General features: G+C 32.8%; 2 long non-coding RNA genes across 2 annotated transcripts; one reads left to right on the top strand and one right to left on the bottom strand.

The window, feature by feature from the left end:
• The first annotated feature begins 11,004 nt into the window (after positions 1–11,004).
• LOC107902968 (uncharacterized) lies at positions 11,005–12,031 on the top strand. Its single transcript, XR_001685652.2, has 3 exons — positions 11,005–11,200; positions 11,792–11,861; positions 11,982–12,031. It is a non-coding gene; the product is annotated as an uncharacterized lncRNA (long non-coding RNA).
• A 48-nt stretch (positions 12,032–12,079) lies between these two features.
• LOC121217335 (uncharacterized) lies at positions 12,080–12,792 on the bottom strand. Its single transcript, XR_005913408.1, has 3 exons — positions 12,598–12,792; positions 12,396–12,451; positions 12,080–12,218 (listed from the first exon to the last, which is right to left on the bottom strand). It is a non-coding gene; the product is annotated as an uncharacterized lncRNA (long non-coding RNA).
• Between the last annotated feature and the right edge of the window lie 396 nt (positions 12,793–13,188).

The raw sequence follows: 13,188 nt of genomic DNA, 5'->3' as shown, positions 1-13,188 counted from the left end.
AGTGGGTGGCAATGGTCAACATTGCCCTTATATTATATGTTTTATAATTTATTTATTTAAGGTTAAATTTGTAAACTAAAATTTATGCTAATATATGTTAAATTAAAACATAAAAAAGGTCATTTTTCATCTTTCTTGGCCGAATATAGCAAAGAAAGAATTCATCCATGCTTGTTAAAGTTTTGGCACAAAACTAGCTTGATTAAAGATATGTTTTACTTCGGTTTTTGATAATTTTTACGTTTTTAAGATCGTTGCTTCGTGTTCTTCAAAACACATATCTTAATTTTGTGAATTGTGGATGATTTTTAAATGTGCCATTGATGAATACTTGAGTTTCATGATGTTAGTAGGTGAAATATGAAATATATTTGTTAGATTAATATGTTTTGTATTGGAATTTTTAGTGAAATTGAGTAAATAGGGCTAAATTGTGAAATTGAATTTTTGGGGGACTAAAGTGTGAAATAAATGCAATGTGTGGACTTGTATGAGAACCATGAATATTCGGCCCTTGTGTGGTATGGGCAAATTTTGTGTAAATTGTGTTTTATGCAATAAGGAGTAAATTGCAAAAAGTGTGAATATTAGGGGCAAAATAGTAATTTTCCAAATTATGTGTTTTTGGATTAAATTGAATGTGTTAATAAATAAATTATCTTATTTTGAATATATTTAGATCGAGAACCAAAGAAATCAGAGTTAGATTGGGAAAAAGCCAAATTAGTCGAATAATCGTCCGACTTCGATTTTCCATCGTCCGAGGTAAGTCTATTAGCAATTAAAAGTTATTAAATTAATATTTATACATTTATACTAATTGTATTATGTGTTGAGCTATAATTAAAAGTATATTGATTGAATAAAATTTGAAGTATGGATGATATTTATATATATAGCATGTTTGAATATACAAGTAAAATCTTGTATAGATTTATGGTTGAAATAAAGGTAAGAAATGTATGAAAGTATAGTTGATATTCGAATAAGCATGTATATATATGTAAATCGCTTGTATTGAATTTAGGTAAGAAAGATATATATGCATATGTTAGATTCGAATATATATATTTGTAAATACATGAACAAGTCTTGAAATTAGATAAAGGTATGAGTATGTATATATATGTATATAATGCTAGAATATATATACATATATATAAAAGTTATTGAAATTAGTTAAAGTATGAATGTTGCATAGGTATAAATTCTTGATTTTAATCAAAGGTATGTATAATATATATATATATGGTGCGAATATATATATATATAGGTATATACGTGTATAAACTCTTGGATTTATTTAAAGTTATGTAACCCATGATTGTATGAGAAGTTTCGAATAGATATGTATATGTGAATTGTAATTTATATGTATATGCTATATTTGAAAAAGTATGCTTACATATATGTATATGTTCTTGTAATGAATTTTAAGTTTGAGTGTTATATATATATATGCATATGTGTGAGGTTCGAATATATAGTTATGCACATATATATTTACGTACAGGTATAATTTCTTGTATTGAAATTAGGTATGGAATTATATATTGATATATATATGGTCAAATGTATAAGTATATATATATGTTTAAGGTTTGCATTGGATTAAAAGTATAAATTGTAAATGCTTGTATGATTCAAACATGGATTATAAATTTTCTTGGGATAGAGTTGAGGATGTGAATTATACATAAATGTTATGAATGTGTGTTGCTATTAAGAAATATACGAGAAATCATCCTTGTATCTGTGAAATTAAAATTTTTAGGCTAAGCGCCTAGCAGGCTAAATGTCGGTGAATTTTTCAGACTATAAATCTAGCAGGCTAAGTGCCGGTGATCGGAATCAGGTTATAAACCTAGCAGGCTACGTGCCGGTGATATGAATTAGGCTATAAGCCTAGCAGGCTAAGTGCCGGTGAATATGTTAAATTATGTGATTATATGCATTAGATAGATATATAAATATAACTGATTTTGGGTTATATATATAATGAATAAGTATATGAATATTTATTTATATGTATTCGATGAGCTTATAAATGTTTCAATCTATAAGTTTAGTGAATAGGCATATATACATTGGTTGATATGAAAATTGTTGAATATACTTGTACGAAATCGGTACATGTGGATTAGAAGTATAAATGTGCATATGATTCATGTAGTTTATAAGTGGAAATATAAGTTTTTGACATATGTTTTTGAAAGATCATAAACAAGCATTCAATGAAATGCAAATGATAAGTATATTTGGAATATATATATATGCAATTAATGATTATGTATGTAACTTGATTTTTAGGTATATAATGATTATACATATGATCGTTTATATGTATTTTGGTTATGCTATAAACTTACTAAGCTATAAAAGCTTACTTTGATTGTTTTTGTTCATTTGTTTTATAGATTTTGGAGATGCGTTACGAGCTCGGGGATCATCAGCATAGTCTATCACACTATCGACTTCTTTTGGTATTTTGTTAACAGTTTGAACTTGATCTTATGGCATGTATAGGTTTGAGTATGATTTTGGTTAGATTTGGATTGTATATATATATAGCAATGCGAAAATGGTTTAATTTCCATGTTTGTGATTAGTTTGGTTTTAAAAATGGTTGTGTTTGTTCAGTAATGCCTCGTAACCCTAATTCAGTGACGGATACGGGTTAGGGGTGTTACATTTTATTGGTATCAGAGCTACGGTTTAGTCGATTCTCGGACTAACGTAGTGTGTATGAGTCTAGCTATACATGCCATAATTTTTATACTGAGATAGTGTGATGACTGCTGACATCTAAAAATGTGTTTTCGTATAGTAATGGATCCCGAACGAGCCGTAGCCGATGATGTTGAGAGTATAGCGCCTGCTTCCGTGCAAGGGACAGAGCTGATAGATTCTTAACCGACCTCAAGTAACCAGGAGGGAGAGGCTAAACAAGCCTTTTACCAAATGATGAATGACTGGTTTACTCAATATGTCCGAACAAATCCGGTTGTACAACGACCTCCACCCCCGACTAATCCATCTTCGGTTCCTGTTATACCTCAAGTAAGTGATCCGATGAGATTACTTAAACCTCCTGTTGATAAAATTCGAAAACACGGGGCCAAAGAGTTCAGAGCTACTGATGATGATGACGCTGAGCGAGCTGAATTCTAGCTAGATAATACTATTTGAGTATTTGATGAGTTATCTTTCACCCTTGACGAGTGCTTGAAATGTGCCATATCCTTGCTACGGGACACTGCATATCACTGGTGGAATACACTAGTATCGGTGGTTCCGAAAGAGCGAGTGACCTGGGAATTCTTTCAGACTGAATTCCGTAAGAAATATATTAGCCAGAGATTCATTGATCAGAAACGTAAGGAATTTCTTGAATTGAAACAGGGTCGGATGACAGTGACAGAATATGAGCGGAAATTTGTGAGACTCAGTAGATATGCTCGAGAGTGTGTTTCGACTGAAGCTATTATGTGTAAAATATTTGAAGACGGGCTGAATGAAGATATTAAACTGTTAGTTGGCATACTTGAGATAAAGGAGTTCGTAGTACTTGTTGAACGAGCTTGTAAAGCTGAGGAGCTCGGGAAAGAGAAGAGAAAAGCTGACTATGAAGCTCGAGATTCCCGTAAAAGATCATTTAGTAAATCGTTCCAGTCGGCCTCAAGGAAATCCAGAGAGGATCATAGCCGATCTAAAGCTACTGCAGGGTTTCTTAAGCATGATCGAGATCGACCCCCTGTGAGTTCGCGAGCTACTTCAGTTGCTAGTGTTGGTAGTGTTCGAAAAAATAGATCAGAATGCAAGCATTGTGGGAAATGGCATCCTGGAGATTGCAGATTACATGATCGGTATTGCTTTAAGAGTAGTTCAAAGGATCATTTCATTCGAGAGTGTCCGATGGTAGCTGATCAAAATACTGTGCAGAATACCAGACCGAGTAATGTGTCAGTACGGGGTAGACCGCCAAGGCATTTGGGTAATGTAAGTGGTAGTCAGAGAGGGACAAAGGACACAACAGTTCAATCTGAGGCTCATGCACTTGCCAGAGCATATGCTATCCGAGCTCGAGAGGAGGCTTCTTCTCTAGATGTTATTGCTGGTACTTTCACTCTTTATGATACTAATGTTATTGCGTTGATTGATCCTGGTTCGACTCATTCGTATGTGTGTGAGACCTTAGTATTCAGTAAGACTCTACCTGTTGAGTCTACTGAGTTTGTAATTAAAGTATCAAACCCCCTGGGCCGGTGTGTGTTGGTTGACAAAGTGTGTAAGAATTGTCCGTTGATGATTCGAGATTTGTGTTTTATGGCTGATTTGATGTTGTTGCCATTTGACGAGTTCGACATAATTTTGGGTATGGACTGGTTGACTTTACACGATGCTGTGGTTAACTGCAAAAGGAAGACTATTGATTTAAGATGCCTAAATGACGAGATTATTTGGATTGAATCTAATGATCTGAATGGTTTATCGGTAGTGATATCCTCTATGTTGGCTCAGAAGTATGTGAGAAAAGGTTGTGAAGCTTATCTTGCATATGTTCTTGATAGTAAAGTGATACAAAAGAAGATTGAATCAGTACCTGTTGTATGTGAGTATCCAAATGTGTTCCCTGAAGAATTACCGGGTTTACCACCTATTCGAGAAGTAGAGTTTGGTATTAAGTTAATACCGGGGACGACTCCAATTTCAATAGCTCCGTACCGTATGGCACCGACCGAATTAAAAGAATTGAAAGCACAGTTATAGGAGTTGACTGATAAAGGTTTTGCACAACCGAGTTTCTCTCATTGGGGGGCACTAGTTCTATTTGTGAGAAAGAAAGATGGAACGATGAGAATGTGCATTGATTATCGACAACTCAATAAGGTGACTATAAAGAATAAGTATCCGTTACCATGGATTGATGATTTGTTCGATCAGTTGAAAGGGGCTACTGTGTTCTCGAAGATAGATTTGAGATCAGGCTACTATCAATTACGAGTTAAAGACTCTGATGTGCCAAAGACTGCTTTTCGAACGAGGTACGGACATTATGAGTTTCTTGTTATGGCTTTTGGACTTACTAATGCACCTGTTGTTTTCATGGATTTGATGAATCTGATCTTTAGACAGTATCTGGATCGGTTTGTGGTAGTATTTATAGATGACATTTTGATCTACTCTCGTGACGAAACTGAGCATGCCGAACATCTGAGACTTGTGTTACAAACTTTTCGAGATAAACAGTTGTATGCAACGTTTAGTAAATGTGAGTTCTGGTTACGGGAAGTCAATTTTCTGGGCCATGTTGTATCAGCATCGGGTATACAGGTTGATCCGAGTAAAATTTCAGCTATACTTGATTAGAAACCTCCGAAAAATGTCTCAGAAGTTCGAAGCTTTCTGGGGCTCGCTGGTTATTATAGACGGTTCGTGAAAAGGTTCTCTATGATTGCGACCCCGATGACAAAGTTATTACGAAAAGACATTAAGTTTGAGTGGTCAGAAAAGTGTCAGGAGAGCTTTAATCAATTGAAAGTTCTTTTGACCGAAGCTCTAGTCTTAGTTCAGCCAGAATCGGGTAAAGAGTTTGTTATCTATAGTGATGCATCTTTAAATGGTTTGGGCTGTGTTTTGATGCAGGAAGGCAAAGTTGTAGCCTATGCCTCGAGGCAGTTAAAGCCGTATGAAAAGAACTATCCAACGCACGATCTGGAATTAGCCGCTATTGTATTTGCATTGAAAATATGGCGCCACTATTTGTTTGGTGAAAAATGTCATGTTTATTCTGATCACAAAAGCCTGAAGTATTTGATGACTCAAAAGGATCTGAATTTGAGACAGCGCCGATGGTTAGAATTGCTAAAAGATTACGAGCTTGTGATTGACTATCATCTGGGAAAGGCTAATGTTGTTGCTTATGCCCTAAGTCGAAAATCACTGTTTGCTTTGCGTGCAATGAACGCGCATATCGCTATGTCTGATGATGGTGTGATAGTAGCTGAGTTGAAAGCAAAACCGTTATTTTTTCAACAGATTTGTGAAGCTCAGAAAGTCGATAATGATTTAATTGCAAAACGAGCTCAGTGTGACTTAAATGTTGATTCAGAGTTTCTAGTTGATGTTGAGGATTGTTTGAGATTCAGAAACCGATTATGTGTTCCGAAAAATTCAGAGTTAATTCAAATAATTTTGAATGAAGCTCATAATAGTCGATTTTTAGTTCATCCGGGTAGTACGAAAATGTATAACGATCTGAAATAGCATTATTGGTGGCATGGTATGAAACGAGACATTTCTAACTTTGTTTCGAAATGTTTAATATGTCAACAAGTAAAAGCCGAGCATCAAGTACCATCTGGATTGCTTCAGCCGATCATGATACCTGAATGGAAATGGGATCGAGTTAAGATGATTTTGTATCCGGTTTACCGTTGACACCGAGCAAGAAAGATGCAATTTGGGTTATTGTTGATAGGTTGACAAAATCGGCACACTTTATTCTGATTCGCACGGATTTCCCACTCGATAAACTTGCTGAATTGTATGTTTCTCAAATTGTGAGATTGCATGGTGTGCCTATTTCTATTGTTTCAGACAGAGATCCGAGATTCACATCGCGATTTTGGAAGAAACTACAAGATGCTTTAGGTATGAAACTACATTTTAGCACAGCTTTCCATCCGCAGACAGATGGTCAATCCGAACGAATCATTTAGATACTTGAGGATATGTTGAGATGTTGCATTCTCGAGTTTGAAGGTACGTGGGAACGATACTTACCTTTGATTGAATTTGCTTATAATAATAGCTTTCAATCTAGTATCAAAATGGCACCTTACGAGGCTTATACGGTCGTAAATGTCGTACACCATTGTATTGGACCGAGCTCAGTGAAAATAAGATACACGGGGTTGATTTGATTAAAGAGACTGAACAGAAAGTGAAAGCGATTCGAGATAGTCTGAAATCAGCATCGGATCGTCAAAAATCTTATGTGGATTTGAAAAGAAAGGATATAGAATTTCAGATCGGAGATAAAGTGTTTTTGAAAGTCTCACCGTGGAAGAAAATACTCAGATTCGGTCGTAAAGGCAAATTGAGTCCGAGATTCATTGGACCGTATGAGATTATAGAGCGTGTTGGACCGGTTGCTTATAAATTGACGTTACCGCCTGAGTTAGAAAAGATTCATAATGTATTCCATGTTTCGATGCTCCGTAGATACCGATTTGATCCTTCACATGTGATTAGTCCGATGGAGATTGAAATTAACTCTGATATGTCATATGAAGAAGAACCGATTAGCATTCTGGCTCGTGAGATCAAAGAATTACAAAATAAGAAAATTCCGTTAGTTAAAGTATTGTGGCATAAACATGGAGTTGAAGAAGCAACTTGGGAGTCAGAAGATACAATGAAAGAGCGTTATCCAAACCTATTCATCGGTAAGATTTTCGAAGACGAAAATCCCTAAGGGGGGAGAGTTGTAACAACCCGGTTTGACTCTAATCGGAATAGTGGTTTCGGGACCACAAATCTGAATTAGAAAAATATTTTTATATTATTTTCTATGTTTATTATGTGTGAATTTACTAGTGTGAAAATTTCGTACTTTAATTTCGTCGTTTGAGTGTCCGATTAAATAAAAGGATTAAATCGCATAAAATGAAAATTTAGGGGTTAAATCTAAAAGCACCCAATTGTTTTTGTCTTTCAAAAATAGGGGTTTTAAATGGCAATTAAGCCATTTAGATGATAGTGGGTGGCAATGGTCAACATTGCCCTTATATTATATGTTTTATAATTTATTTATTTAAGGTTAAATTTGTAAACTAAAATTTATGCTAATATATGTTAAATTAAAGCATAAAAAAATGTCATTTTTCATCTTTCTTGGCCGAATATAGCAAAGAAAGAATTCATCCATGCTTGTTAAAGTTTCGGCACAAAACTAGCTTGATTAAAGGTATATTTTACTTCGGTTTTTGATAATTTTTACGTTTTTGAGATCGTTGTTTCGTGTTCTTCAAAACCCATATCTTAATTTTCTGAATTGTGGATGATTTTGAAATGTGCCATTGATGAATACTTGAGTTTCATGATGTTAGTAGGTGAAACATGAAATATATTTGTTAGATTAATATGTTTTGTATTGGAATTTTTAGTGAAATTGAGTAAATAGGGCTAAATTGTGAAATTGAATTTTTTGGGGACTAAAGTGTGAAATAAATGCAATGTGTGGACTTGTATGAGAACCATGAATATTCGGCCCTTGTGTGGTATGTGCAAATTTTGTGTAAATTGTGTTTTATGCAATAAGGAGTAAATTGCAAAAAGTGTGAATATTAGGGGTAAAATAGTAATTTGCCAAATTATGTGTTTTTGGATTAAATTGAATGTGTTAATAAATAAATTATCTTATTTTGAATATATTTAGATCGAGAACCAAAGAAATCGGAGTTAGATCGGGGAAAAGCCAAATTAGTCGAATAATCGCCCAACTTCGATTTTCCATCGTCCGAGGTAAGTCTATTAGCAATTAAAAGTTATTAAATTAATATTTATACATGTATACTAATTGTATTATGTGTTGAGCTATAATTAAAAGTATATTGATTGAATAAATTTTGAAGTATGGATGATATTTATATATATATAGCATGTTCGAATATACAAGTAAAATCTTGTATAGATTTATGGTTGAAATAAAGGTAAGAAATGTATGAAAGTATAGTTGATATTCGAATAAGCATGTATATATATATGTAAATCGCTTGTATTGAATTTAGGTAAGAAAGATATATATGCATATGTTAGATTCGAATATATATATATATGTAAATACATGAACAAGTCTTGAAATTAGATAAAGGTATGAGTATGTATATATATATGTATATAATGCTAGAATATATATACATATATATAAAAGTTATTGAAATTAGTTAAAGTATGAATGTTGCATAGGTATAAATTCTTGATTTTAATCAAAGGTATGTATAATATATATATATATGGTGCGAATATATATATATATAGGTATATACATGTATAAACTCTTGGATTTATTTAAAGTTATGTAACCCATGGTTGTATGAGAAGTTTCGAATAGATATGTCTATGTGAATTGTAATTTATATGTATATGCTATATTTGAAAAAGTATGCTTACATATATGTATATGTTCTTGTAATGAATTTTAAGTTTGAGTGTTATATATATATATGCATATGTGTGAGGTTCGAATATATAGTTATGCACATATATATTTACGTACAGGTATAATTTCTTGTATTGAAATTAGGTATGGAATTATATATTGATATATATATGGTCGAATGTATAAGTATATATATATGTTTAAGGTTTTCATTGGATTAAAAGTATAAATTGTAAATGCTTGTATGATTCGAACATGGATTATAAATTTTCTTGGGATAGAGTTGAGGATGTGAATTATACATAAATGTTATGAACGTGTGTTGCTATTAAGAAATATACGAGAAATCATCCTTGTATCTGTGAAATTAAAATTTTCAGGCTAAGCACCTAGCAGGCTAAATGCCGGTGAATTTTTCAGACTATAAATCTAGCAGGCTAAGTGCCAGTGATCGGAATCAGGTTATAAACCTAGCAGGCTACGTGCCGATGATATGAATCAAGCTATAAGCCTAGCAGGCTAAGTGCCGGTGAATATGTTAAATTATGTGATTATATGCATTAGATAGATATATAAATATAACTGATTTTGGGTTATATATATAATGAATAAGTATATGAATATTTATTTATATGTATTCGATGAGCTTATAAATGTTTCAATCTATAAGTTTAGTGAATAGGCATATATACATTGGTTGATATGAAAATTGTTGAATATACTTGTACGAAATCGGTACATGTGGATTAGAAGTATAAATGTGCATATGATTCATGTAGTTTATAAGTGGAAATATAAGTTTTTGACATATGTTTTTGAAAGATCATAAACAAGCATTCAATGAAATGCAAATGATAAGTATATTTGGAATATATATATGCAATTAATGATTATGTATGTAACTTGATTTTTAGGTATATAATGATTATACATATGATCGTTTATATGTATTTTGGTTATGCTATAAACTTACTAAGCTATAAAAGCTTACTTTGATTGTTTTTGCTCATTTGTTTTATAGATTTTGGAGATGCGTTACGAGCTCGGGGATCATCAGCATAGTCTATCACACTATCGACTTCATTTGGTATTTTGTTAACAGTTTGAACTTGATCTTATGGCATGTATAGGTTTGAGTATGATTTTGGTTAGATTTGGATTGTATATATATATAGCAATGCGAAAATGGTTTAATTTCCATGTTTGTGATCAGTTTGGTTTTAAAAATGGTTGTGTTTGTCAGTAATGCCTCGTAACCCTAATTCGGCGATGGATACGGGTTAGGGGTGTTACAAAACATTTTCTGAAACACTTGACATAATTATCTTAAAGAAAAAAAACAAATTAAATTTAAGTTTAATATCATGAATCAAAAGGCTTTACAACATAATTTACCTTTAATCGAATATAAATAATAGCTCAAGTAACTCATTTACAGCATTTGATTTCAAAATCTAAAGAATAACAGAACTATATCCTACTATACTTGCAATTAATAATCCCTAAAACAAGCAGGAACCAGAAGAAATCAAGAACAATATCAAAACAAATGCAACAATTTCCAATTTCTTCTTCTAGTCACTAACAACAAGGAGCTAATATCTGAATTGAAAAAACAGCACTAACAACATTTTCCATTGTAAACTCTTTGAAAAAACAACAGACTATCAAAAAAATGTCTGAATTGAAATGGCAATTCACAAGTTTAAACTCTTTCAAATTCTCCGGATCTAGACAGCCTAAAAGCACATACAACTAGATGAGCAACTTAATACTGCTTCCATTGTACAATGTTCTTTATAAGAGCCACATAATACCAACCTGGATCAGTCATTAAGCTAACTTAGAGAACAAAGCTATAATTGCTCACTGCCTCAAGTCTGCAGTTAAGCCTGGCATTCAATAGTTATGGAATCCGAAACGCACAAGGTATAAACATCAATACAGGCTCTGATTTTAGAAGACATTGTGCACAAGACACAATTTTAGAAGTTGATTTTAGAAGTTAAACCAGAAGTTTACGAAGCGCACAAGGTATAAACATCAATACAGACTCTGATTTAAGAAGCTGAGAGTTTTGCAGCATTTCTTCTTATCAGTTAAACAGTTATGTTTTGTATGAATTTTATATGATTGCCTGTCTTACTAGAAGAGTAAAAATTTATGTTAAATAATTCAGTTTGCTAAATAAGATTTATAAATTCTCCCTATTAAAAAGTTAGATATGTAGCTTGCATGCATTCATGAGTATGCTACTAGCAAAAGCTCCTTGAATATGAAAATTACATAAAGTAGAAGCTTATTAACTTTGATTGCAAGCAAGATGAACCTAATGGTTCTGTACCTATGAAATAATAAACCTAGCTTAAACAACTTCATATAACATACTTGCCCTTATTCCTTAAAACTCTTTGGATTACATAACAAAGGAAAAGAAACAACAATCTTCCATGTCTCAGATGTAAGATCTCTACCAAACCTAACACCATTCCACCTAAGCTAAGCAAAGAATGCAGTAGATAATATATGTTTGATGCATATAACCTGTTCAACTAGTTGTCAACTTAACATTCTAAGTTTTTCTCATAAGTTTATTTCTTTATCAGATCGCCTTCTATTTTGCAGTTCAAACTGGAACCAAATCTAGCCAAAAGAGCAGAACATTACTTTTCAGAGAATATGCGGGTTAGAAAAGGTACAACTGTGTTATTACAATTCCTCTCATTTATCTAGCCAACATAATGATCATATGTAGATAACCATATTGTTCAATGCCTTATCAACTAATAGCGGAGCTGTATAATGGTTATTCCAGGATTAGAGGCTTGGGCTTCAGGAGATTTGAGAGCCTTTGGAGAGCTAATGACAACTTCTGGTCTAAGTTCTATTAAAAACTATGAATGTGGTACGATCTACATTTTCTGTTTCTTAGTTGCACTGCTATGCCTCTAATTCCAAAAAGACCAAGACGCAACAAAAACAATAAAATTTGATACTCTGGAAAACTAACTTATAACCAGGGAAATCGGGGAAGAGTGCGATGAACACGAACCTGTAATGGGAAAAGGGAAATCGATTAACTGAAACAAATATTGCAATACAAACAAGAACTGAAACAAAGATTACAAATATTTCAAATTTTTTTCTTCAATTCTCTGTAATAAAACTTTTTAGCCCTAAAATTTAACAACTCTTTCAATCGAACATGCAATACAAACATTGAAAATACCTCTGGAAAACTAACTTGTAATGAGCAAATTGGGGAAGAGTGCGATGAAGAAGAACCTGTAATGAGAAAAGGGAAATAGATTTTAAGTGAACAGTGAAAATACCTCTGGAAATTGGTTTCTCCTTCTTGATAATATGAAGAAAATCAAAGAAACGATGAACAATAATCGATGACAGAGTGAGTGGAAGGGAAAAGAAATTACCTGTGCAAGGAGGCGTCGGAGAGTCGAAATGTTGAGGACGAGGGCAAAAAATGGAATAGCACAAAAGGAAAAAACGCGGAATAGGTAATCGGCGCTGAGGGGGCGTAATACCTATTATGCGCAATCAAGGTAATAGGGGAGTAACCGATTCGGGGGGAATGGGGTTACAGCGAATCAAACAGTCGTTTCCTAGTGGGCCTGCTGCATAAGGGGGAATATGCATGCATTCTCCTCAACCAAACGTGCTGTTAGTTTCTTTTTAAGCTTAGACTAGTTTTAACTCATGATGCAACTACTCATGTGCCTTGCATGTTCAGTATATGTTTTAAATAATTAAAGTCAACGCAATAAATATTAAAAAATAAATATAATGAAATTATCAATATTTTATGATATAAAATATATTTTTAAAAAAACTAAACTAAAATAATTTATATATTTTTGAACTACGTATTAAAGTAATCCATCTTTATTTTGACATATAATAATTATACCGGAAAATATAATAATTTTGATGGTTATTATATATAATTTATAATTTACCAAATTAAAACAATTAGTTGAAAATAATAAAACGTAAAATAATTTGAT

Source organism: Gossypium hirsutum, chromosome D05 (genome assembly GCF_007990345.1).
Source record: "Gossypium hirsutum isolate 1008001.06 chromosome D05, Gossypium_hirsutum_v2.1, whole genome shotgun sequence".
Taxonomy (NCBI): Eukaryota; Viridiplantae; Streptophyta; class Magnoliopsida; order Malvales; family Malvaceae; genus Gossypium; species Gossypium hirsutum.
This window is presented reverse-complemented; position numbering and strand designations above follow the sequence as displayed.